General features: G+C 39.4%; 1 non-coding gene across 1 annotated transcript; it reads left to right on the forward strand.

The window, feature by feature from the left end:
• Positions 1–11,304: 11,304 nt before the first annotated feature.
• TRNAN-AUU (transfer RNA asparagine (anticodon AUU)) lies at positions 11,305–11,378 on the forward strand. Its single transcript has one exon. It is a non-coding gene; the product is annotated as a tRNA-Asn (tRNA).
• Positions 11,379–24,946: the final 13,568 nt, after the last annotated feature.

Genomic DNA, 24,946 nt, shown 5'->3' on the forward strand with positions numbered 1-24,946 from the left:
CCTTTGTAAGGATGGTTTTTCACCTATTACTAAATTAAACTTGCTTCATTGGAAAGGCAGCAAGATGCATCCTCATTTCAATGTCTACTGAAATAATACAAGTTGACACCAGGAAACATTAACGCCACTGCATCCTTGCTGTTTTCTCATGTGGAAGTCTGTTTAATATGAAAACAAGGTGATATCTAATTAGCACACAGGTAAGGAATTAAGAAAATCTTTATTTAAGGGTGAAGATGTTTCTCACAAAATCGTTGCCCCAATGCATCATTGAAATTCAAGCTGGAAAGATGATTTTAATATATCACTTGTACATTTTGTATTGCTCTTCTGGTGACAATGTAGTTTGTTTTTGTCAATTACCATTTTAATAATAGGGTAAAGAAAATGAAGTGGATTTTTGAAAGAAAACAATACTGTCAATATACTATTAAAACAAATTAAAATGGTAAAAGTTATTGTACTTTAAGTAAAAATAAAAGAGCCAAAATATCAATCCCAGTTTTGGATTACTTTAATTTAAAAAAAAAAGCATACAGCAGAGGATAGTTTCAATCTGCCTACCTCTGGGTTATGAGCCCAGCATGCTTCCATTGCTGTACTCTGCTGCACATGTAAGTGCAAGAGATCCTGAAGCACTCACTCATCATGGGAAAGTACCAATGTGTTTCTTCGTTGGTTGATGGAAGAAACATCTTACAAAAACTCTCCAGATTATTGACTTTTTAAAGTTTTTCTAGGAAACGTTTTAGATGAATGCTTATTAGCCCTTGTCAGTATATACTTTTGCAATGTGTTTCTGTGGCGCAATCAGTTAGTGTGTACGGCTATTAACCAAAAGGTTGGTGGTTCAATCCCACCCAGGTACGTAATTGACCTTGTTATCAGATTTTGGTGATCTTTAAGTAGACAAGTCAAAATTTCAAACCCCCTGTTATGGTGTAGGGTACCTGGCCTTCTCTGATGTAATCAGAGTTAGATTTGATTCAGTGATTTATAAAAACAGCTAGGAAGCACAATTTAGCAGTGGGTTGTAGAGAAAAAGAAATATGCTGGCAGAAAAATCCAATTGAGTGATTAAACAGCTCTTCATTTTCTGGCTTTATTTTTATGCTAACAAATTTGTTCTCTGAAAAGTGTCCACAAAGTAAAGTCTCTGATTAACACCTTTGTAGGGATGGTTTTTCACCTATTACTAAATTAAACTTGCTTCATTGGAAAGGCAGCAAGATGCATCCTCATTTCAATGTCTACTGAAATAATACAGGTTGACACCAGGAAACATTAACGCCACTGCATCCTTGCTGCTTTCTCATGTGGAAGTCTGTTTAATGTGAAAACAAGGTGATATCTAATTAGCACACAGGTAAGGAATTAAGAAAATCTTTATTTAAGGGTGAAGATGTTTCTCACAAAATCGTTGCCCCAATGCATCATTGAAATTCAAGCTGGAAAGATGATTTTAATATATCACTTGTACATTTTGTATTGCTCTTCTGGTGACAATGTAGTTTGTTTTTGTCAATTACCATTTTAATAATAGGGTAAAGAAAATGAAGTGGATTTTTGAAAGAAAACAATACTGTCAATATACTATTAAAACAAATTAAAATGGTAAGAGTTATTGTACTTTAAGTAAAAATAAAAGAGCCAAAATATCAATCCCAGTTTTGGATTACTTTAATTAACAAAAAAAAATGCATATAGCAGAGGATAGTTTCAATCTGCCTACCTCTGGGTTATGGGCCCAGCATGCTTCCATTGCTGTACTCTGCTGCACACGTACGTGCAAGAGATCCTGAAGCACTCACTCATCATGGGAAAGTACCAATGTGTTTCTTCGTTGGTTGATAGAAGAAACATCTTAAAAAAACTCTCCAGATTATTGACTTTTTTAAGTTTTTCTAGGAAACGTTTTAGATGAATGCTTATCAGCATTTGTCAGTATATACTTTTGCAAAGTGTCTCTGTGGCGCAATCAGTTAGTGTGTACGGCTATTAACCAAAAGGTTGGTGGTTCAATCCCACCCAGGGACGTAATTGACCTTGTTATCAGATTTTGGTGATATTTAAGAAGACAAGTCAAAATTTCAAACCCCCTCTTATTGTGTAGGGTACCTGGCCTTCTCTGATGTAATCAGAGTTAGATTTGATTCAGTGATTTTATAAAAACAGCTAGGAAGCACAATTTAGCAGTGGTTTGCAGAGAAAAAAAATATGCTGGCAGAAAATCCAATTGAGTGATTAAACAGCTCTTAATTTTCTTGCTTTATTTTTATGCTAACAAATTTGTTCTCTGAAAAGTGTCCACAAAGCCAAGTCTCTGATTAACACCTTTGTAGGGATGGTTTTTCACCTATTACTAAATTAAACTTGCTTCATTGGAAAGGCAGCAAGATGCATCCTCATTTCAATGTCTACTGAAATAATACAGGTTGACACCAGGAAACATTAACGCCACTGCATCCTTGCTGCTTTCTCATGTGGAAGTCTGTTTAATGTGAAAACAAGGTGATATCTAATTAGCACACAGGTAAGGAATTACGAAAATCTTTATTTAAGGGTGAAGATGTTTCTCACAAAATTGTTGCCCCAATGCATCATTGAAATTCAAGCTGGAAAGATGATTTTAATATATCACTTGTACATTTTGTATTGCTCTTCTGGTGACAATGTAGTTTTTTTTGTCAATTACCATTTTAATAACAGGGTAAAGAAAATTAAGTGGATTTTTGAAAGAAAACTATACTGTCAATATACTATTAAAACAAATTAAAATGGTAAAAGTTATTGTACTTAAAGTAAAAATAAAAGAGCAAAAATATCAATCCCAGTTTTGATTACTTAAATTAACAAAAAAAATGCATATAGCAAAGGATAGTTTCAATCTGCCTACCTCTGGGTTATGGGTCCAGCATGCTTCCATTGCAGTACTCTGCTGCACATGTAAGTGCAAGAGATCCTGAAGCACTCACTCATCATGGGAAAGTACCAATGTGTTTATTCGTTAGTTGATGGAAGAAACATCTTACAAAAACTCTCCAGATTATTGATTTTTTAATGTTTTTCTAGGAAACGTTCCAGATGTATGCTTATTAGCCTTTGTCAGTAGGCACTTTTTGCAAAGTGTCTCTGTGGCGCAATCGGTTAGTGTGTTTGGCTATTAACCGAAAGGTTGGTGGTTCAATCCCACCCAGGGACCTAATTTCCCTTGTTATCAGATTTTGGTGATCTTTAAGTAGACAAGTCAAAATTTCAAACCCCCTGTTACGGTGTAGGGTACCTGGCCTTCTCTGATGTAATCAGAGTTAGATTTGATTCAGTGATTTTATAAAAACAGCTAGGAAGCACAATTTAGCAGTGGGTTGCAGAGAAAAAAAATATGCTGGCAGAAAAATCCAATTGAGTGATTAAACAGCTCTTCATTTTCTGGCTTTATTTTTATGCTAACAAATTTGTTCTCTGAAAAGTGTCCACAAAGCCAAGTCTCTGATTAACACCTTTGTAAGGATGGTTTTTCACCTATTACTAAATTAAACTTGCTTCATTGGAAAGGCAGCAAGATGCATCCTCATTTCAATGTCTACTGAAATAATACAAGTTGACACCAGGAAACATTAACGCCACTGCATCCTTGCTGCTTTCTCATGTGGAAGTCTGTTTAATATGAAATCAAGGTGATATCTAATTAGCACACAGGTAAGGAATTAAGAAAATCTTTATTTAAGGGTGAAGATGTTTCTCACAAAATCGTTGCCCCAATGCATCATTGAAATTCAAGCTGGAAAGATGATTTTAATATATCACTTGTACATTTTGTATTGCTCTTCTGGTGACAATGTAGTTTGTTTTTGTCAATTACCATTTTAATAATAGGGTAAAGAAAATGAAGTGGATTTTTGAAAGAAAACAATACTGTCAATATACTATTAAAACAAATTAAAATGGTAAAAGTTATTGTACTTAAAGTAAAAATAAAAGAGCCAAAATATCAATCCCAGTTTTGGAATACTTTAATTAACAAACAAAAAAATGCATATAGCAGAGGATAGTTTCAATCTGCCTACCTCTGGGTTATGGGCCCAGCATGCTTCCATTGCTGTACTCTGCTGCACATGTAAGTGCAAGAGATCCTGAAGCACTCACTCATCATGGGAAAGTACCAATGTGTTTCTTCGTTGGTTGATAGAAGAAACATCTTACAAAAACTCTCCAGTTTATTGACTTTATTAAGTTTTTCTAGGAAACGTTTTAGATGAATGCTTATTAGCCTTTGTCAGTATGTACTGTTTGCAAAGTGTCTCTGTGGCGCAATCAGTTAGTGTGTACGGCTATTAACCAAAAGGTTGGTGGTTCAATCCCACCCAGGGACGTAATTGACCTTGTTATCAGATTTTGGTGATATTTAAGAAGACAAGTCAAAATTTCAAACCCCCTCTTATTGTGTAGGGTACCTGGCCTTCTCTGATGTAATCAGAGTTAGATTTGATTCAGTGATTTTATAAAAACAGCTAGGAAGCACAATTTAGCAGTGGTTTGCAGAGAAAAAAAATATGCTGGCAGAAAATCCAATTGAGTGATTAAACAGCTCTTAATTTTCTTGCTTTATTTTTATGCTAACAAATTTGTTCTCTGAAAAGTGTCCACAAAGCCAAGTCTCTGATTAACACCTTTGTAGGGATGGTTTTTCACCTATTACTAAATTAAACTTGCTTCATTGGAAAGGCAGCAAGATGCATCCTCATTTCAATGTCTACTGAAATAATACAGGTTGACACCAGGAAACATTAACGCCACTGCATCCTTGCTGCTTTCTCATGTGGAAGTCTGTTTAATGTGAAAACAAGGTGATATCTAATTAGCACACAGGTAAGGAATTACGAAAATCTTTATTTAAGGGTGAAGATGTTTCTCACAAAATTGTTGCCCCAATGCATCGTTGAAATTCAAGCTGGAAAGATGATTTTAATATATCACTTGTACATTTTGTATTGCTCTTCTGGTGACAATGTAGTTTTTTTGTCAATTACCATTTTAATAACAGGGTAAAGAAAATTAAGTGGATTTTTGAAAGAAAACTATACTGTCAATATACTATTAAAACAAATTAAAATGGTAAAAGTTATTGTACTTAAAGTAAAAATAAAAGAGCAAAAATATCAATCCCAGTTTTGATTACTTAAATTAACAAAAAAAATGCATATAGCAAAGGATAGTTTCAATCTGCCTACCTCTGGGTTATGGGTCCAGCATGCTTCCATTGCAGTACTCTGCTGCACATGTAAGTGCAAGAGATCCTGAAGCACTCACTCATCATGGGAAAGTACCAATGTGTTTATTCGTTAGTTGATGGAAGAAACATCTTACAAAAACTCTCCAGATTATTGATTTTTTAATGTTTTTCTAGGAAACGTTCCAGATGTATGCTTATTAGCCTTTGTCAGTAGGCACTTTTTGCAAAGTGTCTCTGTGGCGCAATCGGTTAGTGTGTTTGGCTATTAACCGAAAGGTTGGTGGTTCAATCCCACCCAGGGACCTAATTTCCCTTGTTATCAGATTTTGGTGATCTTTAAGTAGACAAGTCAAAATTTCAAACCCCCTGTTACGGTGTAGGGTACCTGGCCTTCTCTGATGTAATCAGAGTTAGATTTGATTCAGTGATTTTATAAAAACAGCTAGGAAGCACAATTTAGCAGTGGGTTGCAGAGAAAAAAAATATGCTGGCAGAAAAATCCAATTGAGTGATTAAACAGCTCTTCATTTTCTGGCTTTATTTTTATGCTAACAAATTTGTTCTCTGAAAAGTGTCCACAAAGCCAAGTCTCTGATTAACACCTTTGTAAGGATGGTTTTTCACCTATTACTAAATTAAACTTGCTTCATTGGAAAGGCAGCAAGATGCATCCTCATTTCAATGTCTACTGAAATAATACAAGTTGACACCAGGAAACATTAACGCCACTGCATCCTTGCTGCTTTCTCATGTGGAAGTCTGTTTAATATGAAAACAAGGTGATATCTAATTAGCACACAGGTAAGGAATTAAGAAAATCTTTATTTAAGGGTGAAGATGTTTCTCACAAAATCGTTGCCCCAATGCATCATTGAAATTCAAGCTGGAAAGATGATTTTAATATATCACTTGTACATTTTGTATTGCTCTTCTGGTGACAATGTAGTTTGTTTTTGTCAATTACCATTTTAATAATAGGGTAAAGAAAATGAAGTGGATTTTTGAAAGAAAATAATACTGTCAATATACTATTAAAACAAATTAAAATGGTAAAAGTTATTGTACTTTATGTAAAAATAAAAGAGCCAAAATATCAATCCCAGTTTTGGATTACTTTAATTAACAAAAAAAAATGCATATAGCAGAAGATAGTTTCAATCTGCCTACCTCTGGGTTATGGGCCCAGCATGCTTCCATTGCTGTACTCTGCTGCACATGTAAGTGCAAGAGATCCTGAAGCACTCACTCATCATGGGAAAGTACCAATGTGTTTCTTCGTTGGTTGATGGAAGAAACATCTTACAAAAACTCTCCAGATTATTGACTTTTTAAAGTTTTTCTAGGAAACGTTTTAGATGAATGCTTATTAGCCTTTGTCAGTATGTACTTTTGCAAAGTGTCTCTGTGGCGCAATCAGTTAGTATGTACGGCTATTAACCAAAAGGTTGGTGGTTCAATCCCACCCAGGGACCTAATTGACCTTGTTATCAGATTTTGGTGATTTTTAAGTAGACAAGTCAAAATTTCAAACCCCCTGTTATGGTGTAGGGTACCTGGCCTTCTCTGATGTAATCAGAGTTAGATTTGATTCAGTGATTTTATAAAAACAGCTAGGAAGCACAATTTAGCAGTGGTTTGCAGAGAAAAAAAATATGCTGGCAGAAAAATCCAATTGAGTGATTAAACAGCTCTTTATTTTCTGGCTTTATTTTTATGCTAACAAATTTGTTCTCTGAAAAGTGTCCACAAAGCCAAGTCTCTGATTAACACCTTTGTAAGGATGGTTTTTCACCTATTACTAAATTAAACTTGCTTCATTGGAAAGGCAGCAAGATGCATCCTCATTTCAATGTCTACTGAAATAATACAGGTTGACACCAGGAAACATTAACGCCACTGCATCCTTGCTGCTTTCTCATGTGGAAGTCTGTTTAATGTGAAAACAAGGTGATATCTAATTAGCACACAGGTAAGGAATTAAGAAAATCTTTATTTAAGGGTGAAGATGTTTCTCACAAAATCGTTGCCCCAATGCATCATTGAAATTCAAGCTGGAAAGATGATTTTAATATATCACTTGTACATTTTGTATTGCTCTTCTGGTGACAATGTAGTTTGTTTTTGTCAATTACCATTTTAATAATAGGGTAAAGAAAATTAAGTGGATTTTTGAAAGAAAACAATACTGTCAATATACTATTAAAACAAATTAAAATGGTAAAAGTTATTGTACTTTAAGTAAAAATAAAAGAGCCAAAATATCAATCCCAGTTTTGGATTACTTTAATTAACAAACAAAAAAATGCATATAGCAGAGGATAGTTTCAATCTGCCTACCTCTGGGTTATGGGCCCAGCATGCTTCCATTGCTGTACTCTGCTGCACATGTAAGTGCAAGAGATCCTGAAGCACTCACTCATCATGGGAAAGTACCAATGTGTTTCTTCGTTGGTTGATAGAAGAAACATCTTACAAAAACTCTCCAGATTATTGACTTTTTTAAGTTTTTCTAGGAAACGTTTTAGATGAATGCTTATTAGCATTTGTCAGTATGTACTTTTGCAAAGTGTCTCTGTGGCGCAATCAGTTAGTGTGTACGGCTATTAACCAAAAGGTTGGTGGTTCAATCCCACCCAGGGACGTACTTGACCTTGTTATCAGATTTTGGTGATCTTTAAGTAGACAAGTCAAATTTCATACCCCCTGTTATGGTGTAGGGTACCTGGCCTTCTCTGATGTAATCAGAGTTAGATTTGATTAAGTGATTTTATAAAAACATCTAGGAAGCACAATTTAGCAGTGGGTTGCAGAGAAAAAGAAATATGCTGGCAAAAAAATCAAATTGCGTGATTAAACAGCTCTTCATTTTCTGGCTTTATTTTTATGCTAACAAATTTGTTCTCTGAAAAGTGTCCACAAAGCCAAGTCTCTGATTAACACCTTTGTAGGGATGGTTTTTCACCTATTACTAAATTAAACTTGCTTCATTGGAAAGGCAGCAAGATGTATCCTCATTTCAATGTCTACTGAAATAATACAGGTTGACACCGGGAAACATTAACGCCACTGCATCCTTGCTGCTTTCTCATGTGGAAGTCTGTTTAATGTGAAAACAAGGTGATATCTAATTAGCACACAGGTAAGGAATTAAGAAAATCTTTATTTAAGGGTGAAGATGTTTCTCACAAAATTGTTGACCCAATGCATCATTGAAATTCAAGCTGGAAAGATGATTTTAATATATCACTTGTACATTTTGTATTGCTCTTCTGGTGACAATGTAGTTTGTTTTTGTCAATTACCATTTTAATAATAGGGTAAAGAAAATGAAGTGGATTTTTGAAAGAAAACAATACTGTCAATATACTATTAAAACAAATTAAAATGGTAAAAGTTATTGTACTTTAAGTAAAAATAAAAGAGACAAAATATCAATCCCAGTTTTGGATTACTTTAATTAACAAAAAAAAATGCATATAGCAGAGGATAGTTTCAATCTGCCTACCTCTGGGTTATGGGCCCAGCATGCTTCCATTGCAGTACTCTGCTGCACATGTAAGTGCAAGAGATCCTGAAGCACTCACTCATCATGGGAAAGTACCAATGTGTTTCTTCGTTGGTTGATGGAAGAAACATCTTACAAAAACTCTCCAGATTATTGACTTTTTAAAGTTTTTCTAGGAAACGTTTTAGATGAATGCTTATTAGCCTTTGTCAGTATGGACTTTTGCAAAGTGTCTCTGTGGCGCAATCAGTTAGTATGTACAGCTATTAACCATAAGGTTGGTGGTTCAATCCCACCCAGGGACCTAATTGACCTTGTTATCAGATTTTGGTGAACTTTAAGTAGACAAGTCAAATTTCATACCCCCTGTTATTGTGTAGGGTACCTGGCCTTCTCTGATGTTATCAGAGTTAGATTTGATTCAGTGATTTTATAAAAAAAGCTAGGAAGCACAATTTAGCAGTGGGTTGCAGAGAAAAAAAATATGCTGGCAGAAAAATCCAATTGAGTGATTAAACAGCTCTTTATTTTCTGGCTTTATTTTTATGCTAACAAATTTGTTCTCTGAAAAGTGTCCACAAAGCCAAGTCTCTGATTAACACCTTTGTAAGGATGGTTTTTCACCTATTACTAAATTAAACTTGCTTCATTGGAAAGGCAGCAAGATGCATCCTCATTTCAATGTCTACTGAAATAATACAGGTTGACACCAGGAAACATTAACGCCACTGCATCCTTGCTGCTTTCTCATGTGGAAGTCTGTTTAATGTGAAAACAAGGTGATATCTAATTAGCACACAGGTAAGGAATTAAGAAAATCTTTATTTAAGGGTGAAGATGTTTCTCACAAAATCGTTGCCCCAATGCATCATTGAAATTCAAGCTGGAAAGATGATTTTAATATATCACTTGTACAGTTTGTATTGCTCTTCTGGTGACAATGTAGTTTGTTTTTGTCAATTACCATTTTAATAATAGGGTAAAGAAAATGAAGTGGATTTTTGAAAGAAAACAATACTGTCAATATACTATTAAAACAAATTAAAATGGTAAAAGTTATTGTACTTTAAGTAAAAATAAAAGAGCCAAAATATCAATCCCAGTTTTGGAATACTTTAATTAACAAACAAAAAAATGCATATAGCAGAGGATAGTTTCAATCTGCCTACCTCTGGGTTATGGGCCCAGCATGCTTCCATTGCTGTACTCTGCTGCACATGTAAGTGCAAGAGATCCTGAAGCACTCACTCATCATGGGAAAGTACCAATGTGTTTCTTCGTTGGTTGATAGAAGAAACATCTTACAAAAACTCTCCAGATTATTGACTTTATTAAGTTTTTCTAGGAAACGTTTTAGATGAATGCTTATTAGCCTTTGTCAGTATGTACTTTTGCAAAGTGTCTCTGTGGCGCAATCAGTTAGTGTGTACGGCTATTAACCAAAAGGTTGGTGGTTCAATCCCACCCAGGGACGTAATTGACCTTGTTATCAGATTTTGGTGATATTTAAGTAGACAAGTCAAAATTTCAAACCCCCTCTTATTGTGTAGGGTACCTGGCCTTCTCTGATGTAATCAGAGTTAGATTTGATTCAGTGATTTTATAAAAACAGCTAGGAAGCACAATTTAGCAGTGGTTTGCAGAGAAAAAAAATATGCTGGCATAAAAATCCAATTGAGTGATTAAACAGCTCTTAATTTTCTTGCTTTATTTTTATGCTAACAAATTTGTTCTCTGAAAAGTGTCCACAAAGCCAAGTCTCTGATTAACACCTTTGTAGGGATGGTTTTTCACCTATTACTAAATTAAACTTGCTTCATTGGAAAGGCAGCAAGATGCATCCTCATTTCAATGTCTACTGAAATAATACAGGTTGACACCAGGAAACATTAACGCCACTGCATCCTTGCTGCTTTCTCATGTGGAAGTCTGTTTAATGTGAAAACAAGGTGATATCTAATTAGCACACAGGTAAGGAATTACGAAAATCTTTATTTAAGGGTGAAGATGTTTCTCACAAAATTGTTGCCCCAATGCATCATTGAAATTCAAGCTGGAAAGATGATTTTAATATATCACTTGTACATTTTGTATTGCTCTTCTGGTGACAATGTAGTTTTTTTTGTCAATTACCATTTTAATAACAGGGTAAAGAAAATTAAGTGGATTTTTGAAAGAAAACTATACTGTCAATATACTATTAAAACAAATTAAAATGGTAAAAGTTATTGTACTTTAAGTAAAAATAAAAGAGCAAAAATATCAATCCCAGTTTTGATTACTTAAATTAACAAAAAAAATGCATATAGCAAAGGATAGTTTCAATCTGCCTACCTCTGGGTTATGGGTCCAGCATGCTTCCATTGCAGTACTCTGCTGCACATGTAAGTGCAAGAGATCCTGAAGCACTCACTCATCATGGGAAAGTACCAATGTGTTTATTCGTTAGTTGATGGAAGAAACATCTTACAAAAACTCTCCAGATTATTGATTTTTTAATGTTTTTCTAGGAAACGTTCTAGATGTATGCTTATTAGCCTTTGTCAGTAGGCACTTTTTGCAAAGTGTCTCTGTGGCGCAATCGGTTAGTGTGTTCGGCTATTAACCGAAAGGTTGGTGGTTCAATCCCACCCAGGGACCTAATTAAACTTGTGATCAGATTTTGGTGATATTTAAGTAGACAAGTCAAAATTTCAAACCCCCTCTTATGGTGTAGGGTACATGGCCTTCTCTGATGTAATCAGAGTTAGATTTGATTCAGTGATTTTATAAAAAAAACAGCTAGGAAGCACAATTTAGCAGTGGGTTGCAGAGAAAAAAAATATGCTGGCAGAAAAATCCAATCGAGTGATTAAACAGCTCTTCATTTTCTGGCTTTATTTTTATGCTAACAAATTTGTTCTCTGAAAAGTGTCCACAAAGCCAAGTCTCTGATTAACACCTTTGTAAGGATGGTTTTTCACCTATTACTAAATTAAACTTGCTTCATTGGAAAGGCAGCAAGATGCATCCTCATTTCAATGTCTACTGAAATAATACAAGTTGACACCAGGAAACATTAACGCCACTGCTTCCTTGCTGCTTTCTCATGTGGAAGTCTGTTTAATGTGAAAACAAGGTGATATCTAATTAGCACACAGGTAAGGAATTAAGAAAATCTTTATTTAAGGGTGAAGATGTTTCTCACAAATTTGTTGACCCAATGCATCATTGAAATTCAAGCTGGAAAGATGATTTTAATATATCACTTGTACATTTTGTATTGCTCTTCTGGTGACAATGTAGTTTGTTTTTGTCAATTACCATTTTAATAATAGGGTAAAGAAAATGAAGTGGATTTTTGAAAGAAAACAATACTGTCAATATACTATTAAAACAAATTAAAATGGTAAAAGTTATTGTACTTTAAGTAAAAATAAAAGAGACAAAATATCAATCCCAGTTTTGGATTACTTTAATTAACAAAAAAAAATGCATATAGCAGAGGATAGTTTCAATCTGCCTACCTCTGGGTTATGGGCCCATCATGCTTCCATTGCAGTACTCTGCTGCACATGTAAGTGCAAGAGATCCTGAAGCACTCACTCATCATGGGAAAGTACCAATGTGTTTCTTCGTTGGTTGATGGAAGAAACATCTTACAAAAACTCTCCAGATTATTGACTTTTTAAAGTTTTTCTAGGAAACGTTTTAGATGAATGCTTATTAGCCTTTGTCAGTATGGACTTTTGCAAAATGTCTCTGTGGCGCAATCAGTTAGTATGTACGGCTATTAACCATAAGGTTGGTGGTTCAATCCCACCCAGGGACCTAATTTCCCTTGTTATCAGATTTTGGTGATCTTTAAGTAGACAAGTCAAAATTTCAAACCCCCTGTTACGGTGTAGGGTACCTGGCCTTCTCTGATGTAATCAGAGTTAGATTTGATTCAGTGATTTTATAAAAACAGCTAGGAAGCACAATTTAGCAGTGGGTTGCAGAGAAAAAAAATATGCTGGCAGAAAAATCCAATTGAGTGATTAAACAGCTCTTCATTTTCTGGCTTTATTTTTATGCTAACAAATTTGTTCTCTGAAAAGTGTCCACAAAGCCTAGTCTCTGATTAACACCTTTGTAAGGATGGTTTTTCACCTATTACTAAATTAAACTTGCTTCATTGGAAAGGCAGCAAGATGCATCCTCATTTCAATGTCTACTGAAATAATACAAGTTGACACCAGGAAACATTAACGCCACTGCATCCTTGCTGCTTTCTCATGTGGAAGTCTGTTTAATATGAAAACAAGGTGATATCTAATTAGCACACAGGTAAGGAATTAAGAAAATCTTTATTTAAGGGTGAAGATGTTTCTCACAAAATCGTTGCCCCAATGCATCATTGAAATTCAAGCTGGAAAGATGATTTTAATATATCACTTGTACATTTTGTATTGCTCTTCTGGTGACAATGTAGTTTGTTTTTGTCAATTACCATTTTAATAATAGGGTAAAGAAAATGAAGTGGATTTTTGAAAGAAAACAATACTGTCAATATACTATTAAAACAAATTAAAATGGTAAAAGTTGTTGTACTTTAAGTAAAAATAAAAGAGCCAAAATATCAATCCCAGTTTTGGATTACTTTAATTAACAAAAAAAAATGCATATAGCAGAAGATAGTTTCAATCTGCCTACCTCTGGGTTATGGGCCCAGCATGCTTCCATTGCTGTACTCTGCTGCACATGTAAGTGCAAGAGATCCTGAAGCACTCACTCATCATGGGAAAGTACCAATGTGTTTCTTCGTTGGTTGATGGAAGAAACATCTTACAAAAACTCTCCAGATTATTGACTTTTTAAAGTTTTTCTAGGAAACGTTTTAGATGAATGCTTATTAGCCTTTGTCAGTATGTACTTTTGCAAAGTGTCTCTGTGGCGCAATCAGTTAGTATGTACGGCTATTAACCAAAAGGTTGGTGGTTCAATCCCACCCAGGGACCTAATTGACCTTGTTATCAGATTTTGGTGATTTCTAAGTAGACAAGTCAAAATTTCAAACCCCCTGTTATGGTGTAGGGTACCTGGCCTTCTCTGATGTAATCAGAGTTAGATTTGATTCAGTGATTTTATAAAAACAGCTAGGAAGCACAATTTAGCAGTGGTTTGCAGAGAAAAAAAATATGCTGGCAGAAAAATCCAATTGAGTGATTAAACAGCTCTTTATTTTCTGGCTTTATTTTTATGCTAACAAATTTGTTCTCTGAAAAGTGTCCACAAAGCCAAGTCTCTGATTAACACCTTTGTAAGGATGGTTTTTCACCTATTACTAAATTAAACTTGCTTCATTGGAAAGGCAGCAAGATGCATCCTCATTTCAATGTCTACTGAAATAATACAGGTTGACACCAGGAAACATTAACGCCACTGCATCCTTGCTGCTTTCTCATGTGGAAGTCTGTTTAATGTGAAAACAAGGTGATATCTAATTAGCACACAGGTAAGGAATTAAGAAAATCTTTATTTAAGGGTGAAGATGTTTCTCACAAAATCGTTGCCCCAATGCATCATTGAAATTCAAGCTGGAAAGATGATTTTAATATATCACTTGTACATTTTGTATTGCTCTTCTGGTGACAATGTAGTTTGTTTTTGTCAATTACCATTTTAATAATAGGGTAAAGAAAATTAAGTGGATTTTTGAAAGAAAACTATACTGTCAATATACTATTAAAACAAATTAAAATGGTAAAAGTTATTGTACTTTAAGTAAAAATAAAAGAGCCAAAATATCAATCCCAGTTTTGGATTACTTTAATTAACAAACAAAAAAATGCATATAGCAGAGGATAGTTTCAATCTGCCTACCTCTGGGTTATGGGCCCAGCATGCTTCCATTGCTGTACTCTGCTGCACATGTAAGTGCAAGAGATCCTGAAGCACTCACTCATCATGGGAAAGTACCAATGTGTTTCTTCATTGGTTGATAGAAGAAACATCTTACAAAAACTCTCCAGATTATTGACTTTTTTAAGTTTTTCTAGGAAACGTTTTAGATGAATGCTTATTAGCATTTGTCAGTATGGACTTTTGCAAAGTGTCTCTGTGGCGCAATCAGTTAGTGTGTACGGCTATTAATCAAAAGGTTGGTGGTTCAATTCCACCCAGGGACGTACTTGACCTTGTTATCAGATTTTGGTGATCTTTAAGTAGACAAGTCAAATTTCATACCCCCTGTTATGGTGTAGGGTACCTGGCCTTCTCTGATGTAATCAGAGTTAGATTTGATTCAGTGATTTTATAAAAACATCTAGGAAGCACAATTTAGCAGTGGGATGCAGAGAAAAAGAAATATGCTGGCAAAAAAATCAAATTGCGTGATTAAACAGCTCTTCATTTTCTGGCTTTATTTTTATGCTAACAAATTTGTTCTCTGAAAAGTGTCCACAAAGCCAAGTCTCTGATTAACACCTTTGTAGGGATGGTTTTTCACCTATTACTAAATTAAACTTGCTTCATTGGAAAGGCAGCAAGATGTATCCTCATTTCAATGTCTACTGAAATAATACAGGTTGACACCAGGAAACATTAACGCCACTGCATCCTTGCTGCTTTCTCATGTGGAAGTCTGTTTAATGTGAAAACAAGGTGATATCTAATTAGCACACAGGTAAGGAATTAAGAAAATCTTTATTTAAGGGTGAAGATGTTTCTCACAAAATTGTTGACCCAATGCATCATTGAAATTCAAGCTGGAAAGATGATTTTAATATATCACTTGTACATTTTGTATTGCTCTTCTGGTGACAATGTAGTTTGTTTTTGTCAATTACCATTTTAATAATAGGGTAAAGAAAATGAAGTGGATTTTTGAAAGAAAACAATACTGTCAATATACTATTAAAACAAATTAAAATGGTAAAAGTTATTGTACTTTAAGTAAAAATGAAAGAGACAAAATATCAATCCCAGTTTTGGATTACTTTAATTAACAAAAAAAAAATGCATATAGCAGAGGATAGTTTCAATCTGCCTACCTCTGGGTTATGGGCCCAGCATGCTTCCATTGCAGTACTCTGCTGCACATGTAAGTGCAAGAGATCCTGAAGCACTCACTCATCATGGGAAAGTACCAATGTGTTTCTTCGTTGGTTGATGGAAGAAACATCTTACAAAAACTCTCCAGATTATTGACTTTTTAAAGTTTTTCTAGGAAACGTTTTAGATGAATGCTTATTAGCCTTTGTCAGTATGGACTTTCGCAAAGTGTCTCTGTGGCGCAATCAGTTAGTATGTACGGCTATTAACCATAAGGTTGGTGGTTCAATCCCACCCAGGGACCTAATTGACCTTGTTATCAGATTTTGGTGAACTTTAAGTAGACAAGTCAAAATTTCAAACTCCCTGTTATGGTGTAGGGTACCTGGCCTTCTCTGATGTAATCAGAGTTAGATTTGATTCAGTGATTTTATAAAAACAGCTAGGAAGCACAATTTAGCAGTGGGTTGCAGAGAAAAAAAATATGCTGGCAGAAAAATCCAATTGAGTGATTAAACAGCTCTTCATTTTCTGGCTTTATTTTTATGCTAACAAATTTGTTCTCTGAAAAGTGTCCACAAAGCCAAGTCTCTGATTAACACCTTTGTAAGGATGGTTTTTCACCTATTACTAAATTAAACTTTCTTCATTGGAAAGGCAGCAAGATGCATCCTCATTTCAATGGTAAGTCAACCTTCTTGCCCTATGTTCCCTGTCAACGGATGAAGACGCATCATTATCTACCGCAGTCATTTTGGCCCAATAGATATGCAAGAAGTTTAGATTCCCCTTTCTTTGCAGGTAGAGGAAGGAAAAGGAAGAGGTCTGTAGCCTCTTCAAGATCGCAGGACCAGAGATTGTCCTCTGCTTCTGCCAAATCCACTGCATGACACTGGGGCTTTCTTGCAGGAGCCCACACCAGTGGGGGCACGTCTAAAACTCTTCAGTCAGTTCTGGATTCATTCGGACCTGGACTCGTGGGTTTTACAAATAGTGTCCCAAGGGTACAAACTGGGGTTTCAAGACGTTCCCCCTCACCGATTGTTCAAATTGGCCTTATTCAGCAGGGAGAAGGTTTTTATTCAAGCCTCTTCGTGGTCCCGAAGCCGGACGGCTCAGTCAGACCAATCTTAAATCTGAAATCCCTCAATTTCTTCCTAAAGAAATTCAATTTCAAGATGGAATTTCTCAGGGCAGTGATCTCCAGTCCGGAGGACGGAGATTTCATGGTTTTGGTAGACATAAAGGATGCCTACTTACATGTTCCCATTTAGCCACTGCCTCAAGCTACCTAAGGTTTGCAATTCAGGATTGTCATTACCAATTTCAGACATTGCCGTTTGGTCTGTCCACGGCTCCGAGGATTTTCACCAGGGTGATGGCGGAAATTATGGTTCTCCTTCGCAAGCAAGGAGTCACAATTATCCCGTACTTGGATGATCTCCTGATAAAGGCGAGATCCAGGGACCAGTTGGTGCAAAACATTGCACTCTCCCTGACAGTTCTTCAACAACATGGTTGGCTCCTAAACTTGCCAAAATCGCAGTTGGTCCCAATGACGCGGTTGTTGTTTTTGGGAGTCATACTGTTAGGCGCCAGGGTCCGCTTGATGGTCTGCGCGGCCCGGCGCCTAGCAACTAGAGACGCCGTGCACGTACAGCCGCCGGCTCCCTAGCAACGCTAGACGCCGGGCGCGCTGAGCCGCACGGACCCTAGCAACGGGGACGCCACTGGCGGACCGCGTTCCCCGTTGCTAGGCTTTAGGAAATTAAGATATTCACCTGCTCTCTGGCCGTGCAGCAAGGCAGCTGCACGGCATTTATTCTAATCAGCCTTTAGCAGCTGATTGGAGGACTCCTTGTTAAATACACTCCCAGGGCTTCTCACAGACGCCGGTAATAGCTTCCTGCATGCTGCCTTTGTTTGCTGAGAGTCTGTTTCCAGTCCTGCTGTATCCGGTCATTCCAGTCCGCAGAAGTCCGGTATTCGGGAGTTGTCATCTCATCCCAAGAGGTCGTTTGGTTCCCTGGAGTCCTGACTGATCACCGTTTTATATCCAGTGGTGTTCGTGAGTTGCGGCTCTGCCGTGTGTTGCGGCTCAGCCGCTTTACCTTTTATATTTTATGTTTGGAGCATTTGCGGAGGGTTCCGCTTCCACAAGTCCTCTCTGGTACTTGGCGGTGCCGGGTAGGAGAATTGGACAAGTGGATATTTTGGTTGTCCTTTTTCCTGGCGGTTTCTCCGCACATATTATAGTTTTGAGTTTGCTTAGCCCCTGGCCTGGTTGTTTAGTTAGAGGGCCTCTTGTTATCACCCTGTCTCAGGTTTCCCTTTGTCTCTCATTAAGACCGGGGGGCATCGAAGTTGGGCAGACATAATCCGCCCTTCAAACGCGGCTGCCAAGGGCTCAAGAAACCATAGTCTCGCAGGGGATTTCTGACAACACGGGTGAGACAACAGAGTTAGGGCGCAAGGGGCTATTTTCCTGTCCTGCTCCCTTCCCCAGCATTCCGTTCCAGTGCTCCAGTCCTTGCCATAAGATCTTCTCTGACCAGAGTGCTGGAATCATAACATTATTACCGGCCATACCAAAACTTAAAATTAAACGGGGTTTAATTTTTTCTCATTCAGTTTTGTGAGAGTTTATCGGCCTCATGAATCCAACAGGTTTAGGGCCAAATCCTGGTCAGCTCTTAGTCAGCCAGATTCAAGAACTTACTCAGATGGTTCAGGATCTTTCTCTTCGGGTGAAGTCGCAGGAAGATCTTTTGCGAGCTTCCCCAAGGGTAGTCCATGAACCAAAGATGCATTTGCCTGACCGTTTTTCTGGTGATAGAAAAGAGTTTTTTTAATTTTAAAGAATACTGTAAACTTTATTTTCGTTTAAGACCGACTTCCTCGGGTACTGAATCTCAGCGGGTCGGGTTTATTATTTCTTTGCTCCAGGGGGATCCTCAGACCTGGGCATTTGGTTTAAGAGCAGAGGATCCGGCATTGTTGTCAATTGACGCTTTTTTTGAGTCTTTAGGGCTCTTGTATGATGACCCTGATAGAGAGGCGTCCGCTGAAAGTCAGTTGCGCGCTCTCAGACAGGGTAGAAATCCTGCAGAGGTTTATTGTACGGAGTTTCGCCGTTGGTCGAACGACTGTGGCTGGAATGACCCAGCCCTGCGCAGTCAGTTTCGCCTCGGCTTATCAGAGTCTATAAAAGACAGTCTCCTTCAGTACCCCGCTCCTGAGACTCTCGATAAACTCATGGAGCTTTCTATTAAGATTGATCGTCGTCTCAGAGAGCGGAGGGCTGAAAAAGGAGCACCTGTAAGGTCAAGTCCGTGTGTATATTCCATTCCTGAAGACGTAGAGGAGACCATGCAGATGGGTCTCTCCCGGCTGTCTCCTGAAGAAAGAGCCAGAAGGCAAAATTCTGGTCTTTGTCTGTACTGTGGGGGTAAGGGACATTTTGCTCGTAATTGTCCGAACAAGTCGGGAAACGCTTTGACCAGGTGAATTGTGAGGGGGTTCACCTAGGTCTGCAGCTTATCTCCTCGAATAACTCCCTTTTAGTCCCAGTTAAAGTTTCCTTTGGCAGCCTCAGTTCTTTGGTGTCGGCTTTTGTTGACAGTGGAGCTGCAGGAAACTTTATGGATTTAACTTGGGCTAAGGCCTTAGGCATTCCTCAGTTACCTTTGGGTAGGTGTGTCACCATGCATGGCTTAGATGGGAGTCCGCTGTCTAATGGGATTATTTCTCTCCGTACACCCCCTGTACTACTTACAGTAGGAGCTCTACATTCCGAGAAAATCGAGTTCTTTCTTACACATTGCCCAGCAGTTCCAGTTGTTTTGGGTCACCCTTGGCTGGCCTTTCATAATCCCACCATTGATTGGCGGTCGGGGGAGATTTCACATTGGGGTACTTTTTGTGATAAGGAATGTATCACGTTTCCAGTCAGAGTAGCAGCTATCATTCCAGAACTCATTCCGGTGGAATACCAGGAGTTTGCTGATGTTTTCTCCAAAGGCAATGCGGACATTCTGCCTCCCCATCGGCCTTATGATTGTGCTATTGAGTTAATTCCTGGTGCCGCATTGCCAAAGGGAAGATTATATGCATTATCCGGGCCAGAAACTGCGGCTATGAATGATTATGTAAAGGAGAGCCTTGAGAAAGGATTTATTAGACCATCAAAATCTCCTTTAAGTGCAGGCTTCTTCTTTGTGGAGAAAAAGGATGGCTCGCTTAGACCTTGCATTGATTTTAGAGCCCTGAATAAGATCTCAGTTAAAAACACCTATCCTTTGCCGTTGATTTCTGTACTCTTTGATCAGTTACGTTCTGCTGTGATTTTTTCTAAAATTGACCTTAGAGGAGCGTACAACCTCATCCGAATTAAATCTGGAGATGAGTGGAAAACGGCCTTCAGTACTCAGTCGGGTCACTACGAATACCTGGTGATGCCGTTCGGCCTGTCCAATGCTCCGGCAGTTTTTCAAGACCTCATTAACGATGTGCTCCGTGACTTCCTAGGGAAATTCGTGGTCGTTTACTTAGACGACATCCTGATTTTTTCTAAATCAATGGAACAACATGTTACCCAGGTGCGTCTGGTTCTTCAAAAGTTATGTGAGAATCATTTATATGCCAAGCTGGAGAAGTGTGAGTTTCATGTCACGGAAGTATCTTTTTTAGGGTACATAATTTCCCCTCAGGGATTTTCCATGGAACCAAAGAAACTCCAGGCCATCCTTAGTTGGGCGCAACCCACCAATTTAAAAGCAATTAAGCGTTTTTTAGGGTTTGCAAATTATTATAGGAGGTTCATTCATTCTTTTTCTGACCTGGTTGCTCCCATTGTAGCTCTGACAAAGAAAGGAGCGGATCCTACCAACTGGTCGCGTGAAGCTGAGTTGTCCTTCCGGGCCTTGAAACAAGCCTTTGTCTCGGCTCCAGTCCTCAGACATCCTAATCCGGAATTGCCCTTTGTGGTGGAGGTTGATGCCTCGGAGGTTGGAGTGGGGGCTATCCTTTCTCAAAAGGATCCGGAGTCTCTGGAGTTACATCCTTGTGCCTTTATGTCCAGGAAATTCTCCTCCGCTGAATCCAACTATGACGTTGGTAATCGGGAGTTACTGGCGGTAAAATGGGCTTTCGAGGAGTGGAGGCATTGGCTGGAGGGAGCAAAACATACTATTTCGGTATTGACTGACCATAAGAACCTGCAATAGATTGAATCAGCTAAGCGGCTTAATGCCCGGCAGGCACGTTGGGCATTATTTTTTACGCGTTTCAAATTTATAATCACTTTCAGGCCTGGTTCCAAGAATACTAAGGCTGATGCCCTGTCACATAGCTTTCTTCCGGTTCACAATAACAATCCTGTTACCCCCATACTTCCATCTTCGGTCATCTGGGCGGGCCTCACACAAGATTTATTTACCCAGTTAAAACAGCTTCAACACCAAGCTCCTAGAATTACTCCTGCTGGTCGTCTTTACGTCCCTGAGTTTTTGAGAGTTACTGTTTTAACGGAATTCCATGATAACAAAGTTTCAGGGCATCCAGGAGTCTCTAAGACATTGGAGTTAGTCTCTCGCTCAGTATGGTGGCCTGGTCTTTCTAAAGACGTCAAGGAATTTGTTTATTCATGTCAGGTTTGTGCACAGCATAAGGTTCCCCGTTCCTTGCCCATCGGGCAACTTATGCCCTTAAATGTTCCTCTCAGGCCGTGGTCTCATATTTCCATGGATTTTGTGGTTGACCTTCCCCTTTCAGCCGGATTCCGAGTCATATGGGTGGTAGTGGACCGTTTTAGTAAAATGGCTCATTTTATTGCTCTTCCCCGATTGCCTTCTGCCCAAGGGTTGGCAGTTTTGTTTCTCCGCCATGTATTCAGGCTTCATGGGTTGCCTACTGATATTGTTTCTGATCGGGGTCCACAATTCATCGCACAATTCTGGAAATGTTTTTGTGCCTCATTGAAGATGAAATTGTCGTTAACATCCGGTTACCACCCACAATCCAACGGGCAAACCGAACGAGTTAACCAATCATTGAAACAATATTTGCGCTTGTATTCAGCCAAACTCCAGAATGATTGGTCCGAGTTTCTTCCGTTGGCTGAATTTGCTTACAATAATTCTTGTCATTCCTCCACTAAAGAGTCTCCATTCTTTTCAGTTTTTGGTTTTCACCCCAGAGCTAATTCTTTTTTTCATCATTCCTCAGTCTCCTCGCTTACCTTAACCTCCCATCTCAGAGCCATTTGGAAAAAGGTGCACCTTGCTCTCAGAAAAGCGGCCTTTCGAGAGAAGAAATTTTCTGACAGGCTCCGACGTCCTTGCACTTTTAAGGTGGGAGATAGGGTGTGGTTGTCGACTCGCAACATCAGGCTTCGACAATCCTCAGCTAGACTGGGACCCAAATTTATTGGGCCATTTCTTATTATTAAAAGAGTCAACCCAGTTGCCTTTCGGTTACGTTTACCAAGATCTCTCAGGATTGGAAATACGTTTCATTGTTCCCTGTTGAAACAATACGTTTCTTCCAGTAGATTTCCTCGGAAGATCTCTCAGGGTAGATCTCCAGTGGATGTACAGGGACAACAGGAGTTCTTGGTAGAGAAGGTTCTCGATTCCAAATTGTCCCGGGATCGGCTGTATTTTCTGGTTCCCTGGAAAGGCTATGGTCCGGAGGAAAGGTCTTGGGTCCTGGATAAGGATCTTCATGCCCCGAGGCTCAAGAGGGCATTTTTTCGGGAATTTCCTCAGAAACCTGGCTTTAGGGGTTCCTTGACCCCTCCTCAAGGGGGGGGTACTGTTAGGCGCCGGGGTCCGCTTGATGGTCTGCGCGGCCCGGCGCCTAGCAACTAGAGATGCCGTGCACGTACAGCCGCCGGCTCCCTAGCAACGGTAGACGCCGGGCGCGCTGAGCCGCACGGACCCTAGCAACGGGGACGCCACTGGTGGACCGCGTTCCCCGTTGCTAGGCTTTAGGAAATTAAGATATTCACCTGTTCTCTGGCCGTGCAGCAAGGCAGCTGCACGGCATTTATTCTAATCAGCCTTTAGCAGCTGATTGGAGGACTCCTTGTTAAATACACTCCCAGGGCTTCTCACAGATGCCGGTAATAGCTTCCTGCATGCTGCCTTTGTTTGCTGAGAGTCTGTTTCCAGTCCTGCTGTATCCGGTCATTCCAGTCCGCAGAAGTCCGGTATTCGGGAGTTGTCATCTCATCCCAAGAGGTCGTTTGGTTCCCTGGAGTCCTGACTGATCACCGTTTTATATCCAGTGGTGTTCGTGAGTTGCGGCTCTGCCGTGTGTTGCGGCTCAGCCGCTTTACCTTTTATATTTTGTGTTTGGAGCATTTGCGGAGGGTTCCGCTTCCACAAGTCCTCTCTGGTACTCGGCGGTGCCGGGTAGGAGAATTGGACAAGTGGATATTTTGGTTGTCCTTTTTCCTGGCGGTTTCTCCGCACATATTATAGTTTTGAGTTTGCTTAGCCCCTGGCCTGGTTGTTTAGTTAGAGGGCCTCTTGTTATCACCCTGTCTCGGGTTTCCCTTTGTCTCTCATTAAGACCGGGGGGCATCGAAGTTGGGCAGACATAATCCGCCCTTCAAACGCGGCTGCCAAGGGCTCAAGAAACCATAGTCTCGCAGGGGATTTCTGACAACACGGGTGAGACAACAGAGTTAGGGCGCCAGGGGCTATTTTTCCTGTCCTGCTCCCTTCCCCAGCATTCCGTTCCAGTGCTCCGGTCCTTGCCATAAGATCTTCTCTGACTAGAGTGCTGGAATCATAACACATACTGGACACAGAAGAGGTTTTCTTCCAGTGGAAAGGCTATGGAGTTCCAGAGTCTGGTCAAACAAATTCTGAAACCAGCAAGAGTGTTAATCCATCAATGCATTCAGTTGCTGGGGAAGATGGTTGTGGCCTACGAGGCCATTCAGTTTGGCAGGTTCCATGCCAGAGTGTTCCAGTGGGACCTGTTGGACAATTGGTCCGGATCCCACCTACACATGCACCGGAGGATAATCCTGTCTTCCAAGACCAGAATCTCACTCCATTGGTGGCTGCACAGTTCTCACCTCCTAGAGGGGCGATGGTTCGGGATCCAGGACTGGATCCTAGGGACCACAGATGCAACCCTCCGAGGCTGGGGAGCAGTCACACAGGGGGAAAACGTCCAAGGAAGATGGTCAAGTCAGGAAAGTTGTCTCCACATAAATGTTCTGGAGTTAAGGGCCATTTAATAACTGCAGACACAGTACACACTGGGACGGGTGCCCAGCATCCTCAACAGACTAAGAGAAAAGGATTTACCGGTAGGTATTAAAATCCTAGTTTCTCTAAAGTCCTAGAGGATGCTGGGGACTCCGTAAGGACCATGGGGATAGACGGGCTCCACAGAGTTCATGATCTTCACTGAGGTAGCGCACAGCACTGCAGCTGTGCGCCATTGCTCCCATACACCTCACATACTCCGGTCACTGTAAGGGTGCAGGGCGCAGGGGGGGCGCCCTGGGCAGCAATATAAACCTCTTTTTGGCAAAAATATAACATATATACAGCTGGGCACTGTATATATGTATGAGCCCCCACCAATTTTACAGTTTAAGCGGGACAGAAGCCCGCCGCCGAGGGGGCGGGGCTTCTCCCTCAGCACTCACCAGCGCCATTTTTTCTCCTCAGCACCGCTGAGAGGAAGCTCCCCGGACTCTCCCCTGCTTATACCACGGTAGAGAAGAGGGTTGAAAAGAGAGGGGGGGCACATAATTCGGCGCAAATTACATACAGCAGCGCTACTGGACAAACATTAAGTTACTGTGTTATTCCTGGGTTATATAGCGCTGGGGAGTGTGCTGGCATACTCTCTCTCTGTCTCTCCAAAGGGCCTTGTGGGGAAACTGTCTTCAGAAAAAGTATTCCCTGTGTGTGTGGTGTGTCGGTACACGTGTGTCGACATGTCTGAGGAAGAAGGCTATATTAGAGAGGAGCGGGAGCAAATGAATGTGGTGTCTCCGCTGACACCTGATTGGATGGATATGTGGAATGTTTTAAATGCTAGTGTAAACTCATTGTACAAAAGATTAGACAAGGCTGAAGCTTTGGGACAGTCAGGGACTCAACCCATGCCTGATCCTATGTTGCAGGGACTGTCAGGGTCTCATAAGCGCCCACTATCCCAGATTG

This window comes from Pseudophryne corroboree, unplaced genomic scaffold (assembly GCF_028390025.1).
Source record: "Pseudophryne corroboree isolate aPseCor3 unplaced genomic scaffold, aPseCor3.hap2 scaffold_375, whole genome shotgun sequence".
Lineage (NCBI taxonomy): Eukaryota > Metazoa > Chordata > Amphibia > Anura > Myobatrachidae > Pseudophryne > Pseudophryne corroboree.